This window comes from Microtus ochrogaster, unplaced genomic scaffold (assembly GCF_000317375.1).
Source record: "Microtus ochrogaster isolate Prairie Vole_2 unplaced genomic scaffold, MicOch1.0 UNK1, whole genome shotgun sequence".
In the NCBI taxonomy this organism is placed as follows: domain Eukaryota; kingdom Metazoa; phylum Chordata; class Mammalia; order Rodentia; family Cricetidae; genus Microtus; species Microtus ochrogaster.
In genome coordinates, this window is record NW_004949099.1 from 393,575 (window position 1) to 405,491 (window position 11,917).

The 11,917-nt window shown below is 47.2% G+C and overlaps 1 pseudogene; it reads right to left on the minus strand.

Annotated features, from left to right (window-relative positions):
• Positions 1–806: 806 nt before the first annotated feature.
• LOC101999820 lies at positions 807–1,232 on the minus strand (annotated as a pseudogene).
• Between the last annotated feature and the right edge of the window lie 10,685 nt (positions 1,233–11,917).

An 11,917-nucleotide genomic window follows, 5' to 3' on the forward strand; every position in this document is an offset into this window, starting at 1 on the left:
GGAGAAATCCAGAAGCACAGGCCTGAGGCGCCCTTCAAGGGACGGTAGTTTGCTATGAACCACCTGTCTGCTCAGCACACACTTCTCAGGAGGCGGCTGTCACAGCCATCTCCGGGGGCTATGGAGACAGCCTATGATACAGAAAGGACACGGGCATGCATTTTGGTTTATCTCACCAATTGAGGAACCTTGAGAAGACAAGGTACCCCGAGGTCACTGAACAGAAACCATGCTTATGTCCCAGACTATGTGCAGAGCAGGCAGAATCATGTGCTTCCCAGATCACGGTGGGGCTAGCATCCCTTCAACACCTACCTCCACCACCACTACCATTACCATGGTTTCGTTGCTTTTTTTAAGGTTGTTTAGTAGTTTTATTTTATTTCATTTATTTATTTCAGTTTTTCAAGACAGGGTTTCTCTGTGTCGCTTTGGAGTCTGTCCTGGCACTAGATCTGTAGACCAGGCTGGCATTGAACTCACAGAAATCTTGCCTGCCTCTGCCTCCAGAGTGCTGGAATTAAAGGTGTGTGCCCCCACTGACCAACTGTTTAGTAATTTTAATATAAGCATAAGCTCTGGAATCAGAGACTCTGTTTCAAATCCCATTTCTACCACTGAATCTCAATTCCCGTCTGTAAAAAGGAAGAAACTGAATACGTGAATAGGATTAAAATTAAATTTTAAAAAACTAGAATATACGTATATGCATACATATACATATTCTAGACTATATGTATGAATGAGACATTGGTACTGAGAACACTGGACTCAGGAGGGCCAGCTACTACTGTTGTATTGTTATATTCTTTTTTTTAACAGTTTATTATAATTTATTTTATTTAACAATCTAGGAAGTTCGCAGCCATGAGAAGTTCCAGGGCTATTTCAGGTGCAATTGGGAATTCAGGAATCTCAGTGGAGCTGTTAGTGTAGCGGACCTTGTAGGTAAAGTACATGCACATTTTTGAGAGCACGTGCGAAGGGATCTCTCTAAAATTGACCTCATTGATTTCATTTTCGGCAAATTGACCTGGTCCACTCAACATGGCCTTTATTGTTCCTGATGTTAATGCATGTTCTCTTTTTACAATAAATTCATGGCCATCAGAAGATATTAACTTGACGTACATAGCGTCAGGGCCTTCACAGCCACCATTGGTTTTCTCTTCTCCATCCATTATGTTCTTATAAAATTCTACTTGATCCCACAGGAACTTCAGCAGTTTCCTGGCGAGGTGGAGACGCGGTCGGCTAACAGCTCCGTCTGGAGGAAGTGCGTTATTGTTCTCCTGTATTGTTATATTCTAACCTCACTGGTTGGTCAACGTTCATCACAATGACTGAGGTCCAGAAAGCTGAGGTCGGTCCTGAGCTACTTTGAGCGGACCTAGAACATGCTAGAGATCCAGCTGGTCAACCCCAAGTGGCTTCCAAGCATCTGTCACTCCAGCCCAGAGAAGTCATTAACCTCTTCTGACCTCCACAGACAACTACACTCATGCACATACCCCACACACAGAAACCCAGACACAGAATTAAAAATAAAAACAAATGAATTCTTTTAAAGTTAAATAGAACAATCATCTTCCCTTGTTTTCTCGCCACAGTAACTTTTAAAACATCCCATTTCCCAGCTGAGGGAACTGAGCCTGAGTGATAGTGACTTGCCTGCTCTCATGGAACTGGTAGCTTTCAGAGAGAGTGGGTTCCCTGACCTCAGGGTATACTTAGCTTCCTGTGCCATCAATCCCAAGCCAGAAATGCCAGCTTCGGATGGCAGCAAATCAAACTTGAAAGACCTGGCAGGCAGCGCCGCTCCTGACCCCCAGGCACTTGGCCTTGACTGGTTTTATTTCCAGAGGTGCCTTTCTGTGCATAGGGGGGAAAGGAGTTAGCATATTTCTGTTTAACTAATAAACATGTGCTTCCCAAGGACTCTGCAAGCAGCACGGAGGCCAGCCCAAGCAGGAGGCACAAGGAAGCATTGAGTGGGGCGGAAACATCCTAATTTTATGGCAAAGAAGTCCTTCAAAACGTAAGTGTTGCTAGCATGATCCCAGAAGGAGGGAAAGGAAACCTTCCAGGCTCCCTCACATTCAGAGGCACTCTGTATTCCAAGGACCTGAAGACTATAGGATACAATCAACCAGAAGACTGGCCCGGGAGCCCTGTGTGTGCACAGGCAGGCAGAGTGGCTTCAGCCCCCAAGAGCTTGGCAGCTGCATTCTACTGAGGGGGAAATGTTCCCAGAGCCATCATTACCATCAGAAATGACTTTGTTGGTTTAATTGCTGCACATAAATCCTTCTGTGTTTGTTCCAAGGGATCAAGGACATCACCCATTGGCTGCTGAATCCTCTCCTCCTATACCAGTGTCCAGCACAGAACAGGGACTGGTTAATACTCTCTAGAGATACATGTGAGTCACCAACGGTCCTGTATTGCCATGGTCATGGCCTGGGAGCCTGCTGCCCAGTGTGCTTAACAGTATCTACCCTACTCATATTTGATGTTTGTTGGCTTTCAATAAAAAATAGTATAATTCATTTATTTTCCCAAAAGCCCAGTTCACTCGGTCCACCAGACTTAAATGTTCTCATGATAATTCCTATTGGCTGTCACTCAGCGAGTGGTGGGTATGTGCCGTACATATACTATCTCACCGAGTTCTTAAAACAACTCCTAGATTTACATTATGGTCTCTGTGTTACTGAGGAAGAACTGAGGCCTGGACTGGGGAGCTGACTCACAGATTAAAGTGTTTTCTATGCAATTATGAGGATGGAAACCAGGACCATCATAAATGGCTGGTCTAGCATATGAGTTTGAGGCCAGCCTGGTCTACAAAGTAAAGAAAGGTGGGGCTACAGAGAGCGATTCTATCTCAAAAAAAAATCTGGATGGTCCTTTGGAAGGCAGAAATAGGGGATCTCTAGATCAAGCTGGTTAGCAAAACTAGACACATCGGCCAGCTCTGGGTTGTTGTTGCTGTTGTTTTTTGTATCACATTATTCTTTTTTATTTATTTATTTATTTATTAAAGATTTCCGTCTCTTCCCCGCCACAGCCTCCCATTTCCCTCCCCCTCCCCCAATCAAGTTCCCCTGCCTCCTCAGCCTGAAGAGCAATCAGAGTTCCCTGCCCTGTGGGAAGTCCAAGGAACCCCCACCTCCATCCAGGTCTAGTAAGGTGAGCATCCAAACTGCCTAGGCTCTTACAAAGCCAGTACGTGCAGTAGGATCAGAAACCCATTGCCATTGTTCTTGAGTTCTCAGTAGCCCTCATTGTCTGCTATGTTCAGCGAGTCCGGTTTTATCCCAGGCTTTTTCAGACCCAGGCCAGCTGGCCTTGGTGTGTTCCCAATAGAACATCCCCATTGTCTCAGTGTGTGGGTGCCAGCTCTGGGTTTGATTGAAAGGCCCTGCCTTAATTAATAAGGTGGAAGCATGATGGAGAATGAGATCAACCTTGGGCCTCCACATGCATACACATATACACATACACACCACATACATAAAAAATGGACAATGGAAAAATAAAATAAAAATAAGAAAGAAAAATTGGAGTTTGTAAATACTACAAAACTTTACCTCGATTCAACCTCTCTGTCTCTGTCTCTCTCTGCCTCTTTCTCTCTCTTTCCTCTTCTCACCCCTCTTATTAAAATTCCACAAGCACAAACGTCAGCCCCAGTTCTTTCAGAGACTCTAGGTTATTGAGTCCTCTGCTAGGAAGGGAGCTGGCCCTGCGTTCACCTCTCCCGTGTGAGAGCGGTCCCAGTGCTGAGATGGAGACTGACCAAAGCAGTCCTTACCTGTCCAGGAGCAAGATGCGGACTGCTGAAAGAAAATTAAATCTCCACTCTGCGATCTCCCCTTGGTAGATCCTCCCGCTTCTTTTGTCTGCATTGGGAAGATGTAAGCATTGGTGAGCCTGTTTAGAAAGTGTCCAGAGCTCTCATCCCAAGGCTCCAAATCCAGGATTCCCAAAGCTAAGCATCTTAATGAAGACTCAGTTATGTCTCAAGTCCTATCCTTCTGCTAGAGAAAATGGATTTTTTCCAGTGATATTTTATGTGGTGATGATGCTGTGATCTCTGCTGTGATGGGCATGGATTAGTGTGCCCCACAATGCCCGTGCTTGAGGGTCCCAGGGCTAAGAGGTGCTGAGACCTTTCAGAGATGGGACATTGGGCATAGAGGAACAGAGTGTGGCTCCCCCTCTCCATTTCTTCTGGATCACTGCCTCCATGCAATCTCTGCCTCTAACAGGTACCATGATGTCGCAAAATGATGCAGCCAAGGGGTCCTCACTGGGTTCCAGGCAGATAGGTCACCCAGTCTTAAACCTTTGACCTTCAGAACTGTGAGAGGAACAAACACCTCTTCCTTATGATGTGTCCAATCTCCACAACAGAAAATGGAGCCTTTCCGGCTCCTGGGATGCTCTGAGGAGGGTTGTTCATAAGAATTCTGTCCCAAGCCGGGCGGTGGTGGCGCACGCCTTTAATCCCAGCACTTGGGAGGCAAAGGCAGGCGGATTTCTGGGAGTTCAAGGCCAGCCTGGTCTACAAGAGCTAGTTCTGGGACAGGCACCAAAGCTACAGAGAAAGCCTGTCTCGAAAAAAAAAAAAAAAGAATTCTGTCCCATTAGATTTGTGGTCCCCCATAATACCTTTAGAACTTATTCTACCCTGCACCCTCAAAACTCACTGGGTCAACCATCCCAATAACTGCTCTCCTGGAGAGAAGCTAGGTCAGGGACCCCCATCTAACGGGGGTCACAGTCTCACTAATTCAGGGGTGTAGTTTCGGAAGAGCGTTTTTCAGAGAATGCCTATGTGAGCTTCTGGAGTTCTACCCTCTACACACCTAGTGACCGCCTCAGAGAAGGCCATGTGATCGTCCTCAGCTCTCCAGAAGGGCTGACCTCCAAAATCAGTCTCACTTTGGCTCCATTGGCAGAGCAGTGCAGCTTGGGTGCCAAGGAAGTGGCCGTTTGACTGGGGGCGGGGTGTGAAATGGGCAGGAGAGGACATGTAACTGCAGCTGGGCCTAGTGGTGGCATCAGAGTCTGGAAACCGAAAACAGCATGGGGAGGGACTTGTTTTAAAGCCACATCACACAGTCCAAATTAAACAGGCCATTCTCAAGTCCAATTTCCACCTCTGATCCTCTCTCTACTAGTCTTTACCCTGCCTGAGAGCTTCTCACTCCACAATGTACCCCACTTCTCCAAGGGCTCATAGTATCACCTAGGCTGCTCACAGACACCAAGGACAGATCAAGACCCATTCCTCCTCTTTGATCTTTCCCAGAACTCTCTGGCCACCTCCTCCTTTCCCCAGTTCTGGTGACTTAAGTCTTACAGCCTTCCTGATGACTTACTTGTCGCTGTGAACAAGTATCTGACGAGGCAGTGAGGGAGGATATCTCCTGGCTTGCGGGGTGAGGGGTACAGGCCTTCGCGGTAGAGAAGGCGTGGTAACAGGAACCGTGGCCTGAAGAGTGCGAGGCTGCTCTCTTCCGTCTCAGTGGAACGGGATGCAGTGAGCAGAAAGCACGTACTCAAGTTTCCTCCCTTTCCCTCTGTTCCAAGTCTGTTTTCTGTTTTTATGTATGTGTATCGTATGGTGCACTTTTGGCATGTGCATGGGCACACATGCAAAGGAGTTTATGTGTATACATATTGGCATGTGAGAGACATTAAGCGTCATCCTCCATGACTCTTCCACCTTCTTCACTGCAGCAGGGTCTCTTACTCAAACCCAGGACTCACTGATATGGCTAAGCCCTAACATCCAGTTTGCTCTGAGAAATCCCCATCTCCTCCTTCTGGTGCTGGAATAAGAGGCAAGCTGCCGCTCTCACCCAATAGTCTCATGGGTCTCTGGGGATCTGAACACGGGGCCCCGTGCTTGTGTGGGAGGTGTAAGTGTTGTGCCATCTCCCCAACACACTTATTAAGTCTGGGGCCCCAGTCCATGGGATGGTGTCACCCACATCGGTGGTAAGTCTTCCCTCCTCAGTTAAACTCTTTGGAAATGTCCACACAGACTCGCTCAGAGCTGTGTCTCCTAGGTAATTCTAAATCCACTCAGGTACACAATAATGAAGACCAACCATTGAAGAAGTCATCATCTATTGGAGCTGGGAACTTCTGCTCTACCCAACAGGGACCATGGCTCATCTGTCTTGCATACTTTCAGCTTATGCTGTGTAGGGATCTTGTTTGTGTTCCTGGGGAAACTGTGAGCTCCCTGGAGCATAACTGGACCATATGTGTCTTTTGTTTATGCCAGTGAGTGCCTCTTATGGTTCAGAATTCTTAGGAACTGTTTAAATTTCTGGAGTGGCACTGAACTGAACAGAATTAGATTAAAGAAAGACAACAGCAAAACATGACGCCACCAGGCACTGGTTGGGAAAGTGGCTGGTGGCTTCCAGTTTCAGGTGAGTCGTTGTAGGACGGGCCCATGATGTCTGATGAGTTATGCACAGGCCAGTTCCCATTAGAGCAGATATGCAGATAGTGCAGTGAATAGCTCTGGCTTGGGCTAACTACATGCTCAGAGAGGAGGAAGAGGATGCCCGACAGGTTATTTGGATGAAGACTCAACAATGAATCACAAAGTGAGCCAGATTCCAGGTTGGCAAAGCCTCACTCAGCCAGGGGATTTGCTGCTTATTAATCCACACCAAGAGGGGATACAAAGCATCCACACTCACCTGCTGATGATGATGGACCAAGGAGGGATACAAAGCATCCACACTCGCCTGCTGGTGATGGACCAGGAACCCAAGACCCTGGAAGCTGCATGACTCTGCAGGCCACAGCAACAGCAACAGCAATAATGCCTCAGCTCCCAGCTCCAACACCAGCCACCCCCATACCCATGCAAAGGCACAAAACACAGGTATGATGCTCATGTCAGAATTCCCAGCAGTAAGGAGGATGGGGAAGGAAGATCACAGGTTTGGGGCCAGTTTGCTACACAGTGGGACTCTATTCAAAGAAAAGAATTAAAAAGTGAAGTATAACCCTTGTGGTAAAACTTGATGGGGGAGCAGGATAGCTGTGTGTGGGTAATGCACATGTGTGGGTGTGTATGTGTATGCACATGTGTGTACATGTGTTTGGAGACCAGGGCTCAGCCTCAAGTGTCACTCCTCAGGAGGCACATGGTGGCTATTCTTGGTTGTCAACTTGACTACATCTGGAGTAAACTAAAACCCAAGCAGCTGGGTACACCCATGAGGGATTTTTTTCTTAATCAAATCATTTGAAGTGAGAATACCCCCTTTGAATCTGGATCTTTTGAGGTGAGAAGATATACCTTCAATCCGGGCCACATATTCTGCTGGAAGCCTCTATACAGGACACGGAAGAAAAAAACTTGCTTTCGTCACCTGCTTGTTCTTGCTCTTGCTAGCAAGTCCATTCCTTCACTGGCATTAGAACCTACTTCAGGATTTTAGCATATATCCTGAACACCAGCAGAGACATCCAGCCTTGTGAACAGAACAACTCCTGGATTCTTGGGCCTTCCGTTGTCAGACAGCCATCGTTGGATTAGCTGGACCACAGCCTTTAAGCCATCTAGTGTGTGTGTGTGTGTGTGTGTGTGTGTGTGTGTGTGTGTGTGTGTGTGTGTGCGTGCGCACTCTATCAATTCTTTTCCTCTAGAGAACATTGACTAACACAAGCCACCCACCCTTTTTGTGACAGGGTCTCTCCCCAGCCCGGAGTTTTCTAAGTAGCTGGTGAACCCCAAGGATCCACTTGTCTCTGCTTTTCATTGTTAGGGTTACAAACAGTCACCACCATGCTCAGCTTTTTCTTTTCCTTTTTCCCATGGATTCTGGACTCAAACTCAGGTCTTCAGGCTTGGAAAACAAGCTCTCCACCAGCCAAGACATCTCCCAAGCTCCTGGGACAACATCCCTTTGCAAGCTCACTGTGACTTGTAAAAGAACCCTCCTATACATCAGGCAGAATTGTTGAAGGAGCTCTTGGTGACTAGAAGTACATGGAATGTTCATGTACTTCCATGGAAAAGGTCATGAAAAAGATCATGGAGGTATTTCTAATGCTCCCTTGATGTTTGCTGTCCCAGTAGGTTCCAGGCAAACTTGAACCCAAGCTGCCATGGCCACACAATGGAGTTCAACCAGCTGTGAGGAAATCTGGGTCCTGGAAGTTCCAGAGGCTGTGAGGCAGAGATAGAAGTGACGGCAGGGCTCCTTTCTCCTGGAACCTCTCTTCTAGATGCCTCCACACCTTCACATACTCTTCCTTCTGTGTGCATGTCCTACAAGGACGCCAGCCACAAGGCACGCGGACCAATGACAACAGCATCACTCAATAATCTCCTCAAAGTCTCCATCTCTACACCTAAGGTACCAGTGTCTCCACTTCAACATAGGACTCTGGAGAGAGCCGGGCGGTGGTGGCGCACGCCTGTAATCCCAGCACTCGGGAGGCAGAGGCAGGCGGATCTCTGTGAGTTCGAGGTCAGCCTGGTCTACCAAGGGAGTTCCAGGACAGGCTCCAAAGCTACAGAGAAACCCTGTCTCGAAAAAAAAAAAAAAAAAGACTCTGGAGAGGGCGCAGTTCGGCCCAGAGCACCCAGTCATGTCTTCCTCTGAATATACTGGTAGGGGTTGTCAAAATGCTCCCAATTCCACCAGGATGTCTGGGCTATTGGGGTTGGACAGCAAAGGCGAGGGTCCCTAAAGTCCAACAGCCAGAACAGGACTGAGCCCTGAGGAGTCACCAGCCATCACTCAGAAGTCACAGCTCTGGCTGGTCTAGACACCCTCGTCACATTTTTCTCAGTGTGCTCCACAGATCTCCCTGTGAAAATACAGAATGACTGGAGAACTTTCTAGAAGAACTGGGGTTTATCTGTACTCTGTTGACATGGAATGAGACTTGTTGGTGAAAGAGTGAGTGGCAACTAAGTGGGTGTGGTGGAACTCAGTACTCAGTGATCCCAGTACTCAGAAGATTGGAGGCAGGAGGCTCAGAAGTTCAAGGTTATCCGTGGCTTCATAGGGGATTCCCAGCTGTTCTGAGCTACAGAAGACCCTGCTTGTAAATTTAAAAAATGAAGTCAGAAGCTCAAGGTCAAGGTCATCCTCAGCTACACATAAGCTCAAGACCAGCCTGGGCTACATGAGAGGCTATAGTGAATGAGAAAGGGGAGGCTCCTCCATCGGCCTGGCCCCTCAGGACCTGACGTTCCCTGGGCTGCTGCCAGCCCAGGCACCAGCCCAGGAGGAGGGGCTCCCTCCGCCTCATGCTTCCTTCAGATTCTTCACATACCTGCAGCAGCTTCCTGCAGACAGAAATCTGCCTGCCTGTGTTTGCAAACTCAAGAAAACATCAGCATCCTGGCTGTTTCAGATCTCGGAAACTGTCTTCTGGTTCTTTTTTATTATTATTACTTTTAATCATAAAGATAGCACATGAATCCTACTACACAGAGCCAAGTATTTGCTGTTTTTCAAAATAGACAGAGTGGGGTGTGTCATGAGGAAAGAAGAACTGGTACTCAAAAACAAAACAAATTAAAAGACAGTCCCGGGGCTGGAGAGATCACTCAGAGGTTAAGAGTGTGCCCTTGAAGAGGGCCCAGATTCAGCTCCCAGCACCCAAATCTGGTAACTCATAACTGCCTGTAACTCCACTAAAGGAGACCATTGTTGTGGAATATTAGTTTAAGACGTATTGTTATATTTGTTGATGCAAAGATGTGCTACATTCTTTTATGTTGCCTTTGTTTAACTCTGTAAAGCTGTGTTATTTTGCCTGCCTAAAACATCTGATTGGTCTAATAAAGAGCTGAACAGCCAATAGAGTAATAGGTGGGACTGACAGGCAGAGAGAATTAAAGGGAAAAAAGTCTAACAAAGGGAGTGAGGAGTGAGAGAAGGAGGAAAGGAGGAAGCCAGGGGCCAGCCACATAGCCAGTCGTGGAGTAAGAAGGAAAGACATATAAAGAAAGGTAAAAGCCCAGAGGCAAAAACACAGTTAAAGAGAAACAGGATAATTTAAGTTAGAAAAACTTGCTATAAATAAGCCAAACTAAGGACATTTGTAAGTAAAAATAAGTCTCCATGTATTTATTTGGGAGCTGGGCAGAGGGCCCCCAAAGAGTAAAACAGATACATACCCATTAGAAAAAAGAAATCCACCCTCTTGTCAAGGGACTTGAGACTGAGGCAAGTTTGTCTAGAGACCACTGGGACAACAAACATCAAGGGAGCATCAGAAATGCCCCCATGACCTTGGCTGACTCACCAGACCTTACACAAATGAGCATTCCACCCACCTACCTCCCAGAGCTCGGAGAGCAGAGCCAAACTTTAGTTCCGCTCTGACTCTCGTGGCCTGCGTTTGTCAGAAGGACAAGGAAGCAAAATGCTAAAAACTGCCCACACCTTTCTCATTCAACCCCCTTCCTCCCACCAGGGGCTTTCCTTTGCAAAGGCGGTGGAGCAGGTATGGAAGGTGACTCCCCAAATCTGGACATGAAGATGCCTTTGCTTCCTGCTAAGACAACAGCATGATCCATACCCCAGACCTTTACAGCAAGCCACTCAGCGTTCTCTATGGGAAGTGTGGCAGACTCAGACAGGAGACTGAGCCCAGTAGCTTGATCTAGCTAAGAGGACACACACTCCCCTCAATGTCCAACTACACAAGACCTCAGCATAGGTCCAGAATAACTAATCCGTGATTTACTAGAACTTAAAGAGGAGAAATACGCACAAGAGAAAAGATTCGGCCAGTACAGTGTCTGCTGCCCAAGTATGAGGACCTAAGTTCAAACCTCAGCACCCATGTTTAAAAAAACAGCAGCCAAAAACCAATTATGAGTGAGTACATCCCATGTTCATCTTTTTGGGTCTGGGTTACCTCACTCAGGATAATGCTTTCTATTTCCATCCATTTGCTTGCAAATTCAAGAAGTCATTGTTTTTTACCGCTGAGTAGTACTCTAATGTGTATATGTTCTACACTTTCTTCATCCATTCACTCATAATTGGTTTTTAGCCATAAATATAGGACATTGAGCCTATAATTCATGATCCTAGAGAAGCTAAATAAGAAGGTGAACCCAAAGAAAAACATATAGTTATCCTCCTGGATATTGGAAGTAGTCAAGATTGCTGGGCAAAAATTTGGAAACTGGGGGGTAGGGTGGGATGGGGAAAGGGGAGATGGGGAGAGAAAAGTGAGAAGGGGAGGATAGGGAGAACTTTGGGGGAATGGGATAGTTGGGATAATGGAAGGTTGGATATCGGAACAGGGAAGTATATATCTTAATTAAGGGAGCCATTTTAGGGTTGGCAAGAGCCTTGACGCTAGAGGGGTTCCAAGGGGTTCAGAGAGATCTACCCAACTAGGTCCTTGGGCAGCTGAGGAGAGGGAGCCTGAAATGGCCCAATCCTATAGCCATACTAACGAATATCTTGCATATCACCATAGAACCTTCATCTGGCGATGGATGGAGATAGAGACAGAGACCCACATTGGAGCAATGGACTGAGCTCCCAAGGTCCAATGAGGAGCAGAAGGAGGGAGAACATGAGCAAGGAAGTCAGGACTACGAGGGGGGCACCCACCCATTGAGACAGTGGATCTGATCTACTGGGAGCTCACCAAGGCCAGCTGGACTGGGACTGAAAATGCATGGGATAAAACCAGACTCTCTGAATATGGTGAACAATGAGGCCTGATGAGAAGCCAAGGACAATGGCACTGGGTTTTGACCCAACTGCATGTACTGGCTTTGTGGGAGCCTAGCCTGTTTGGATGCTCACCTTCCTAGACCTGGATGGAGTGGGGAGGACCTTGAACTGCCCACAGGGCAGGGAACCCTGACTGCTCTTTGGACTGGAGAGGG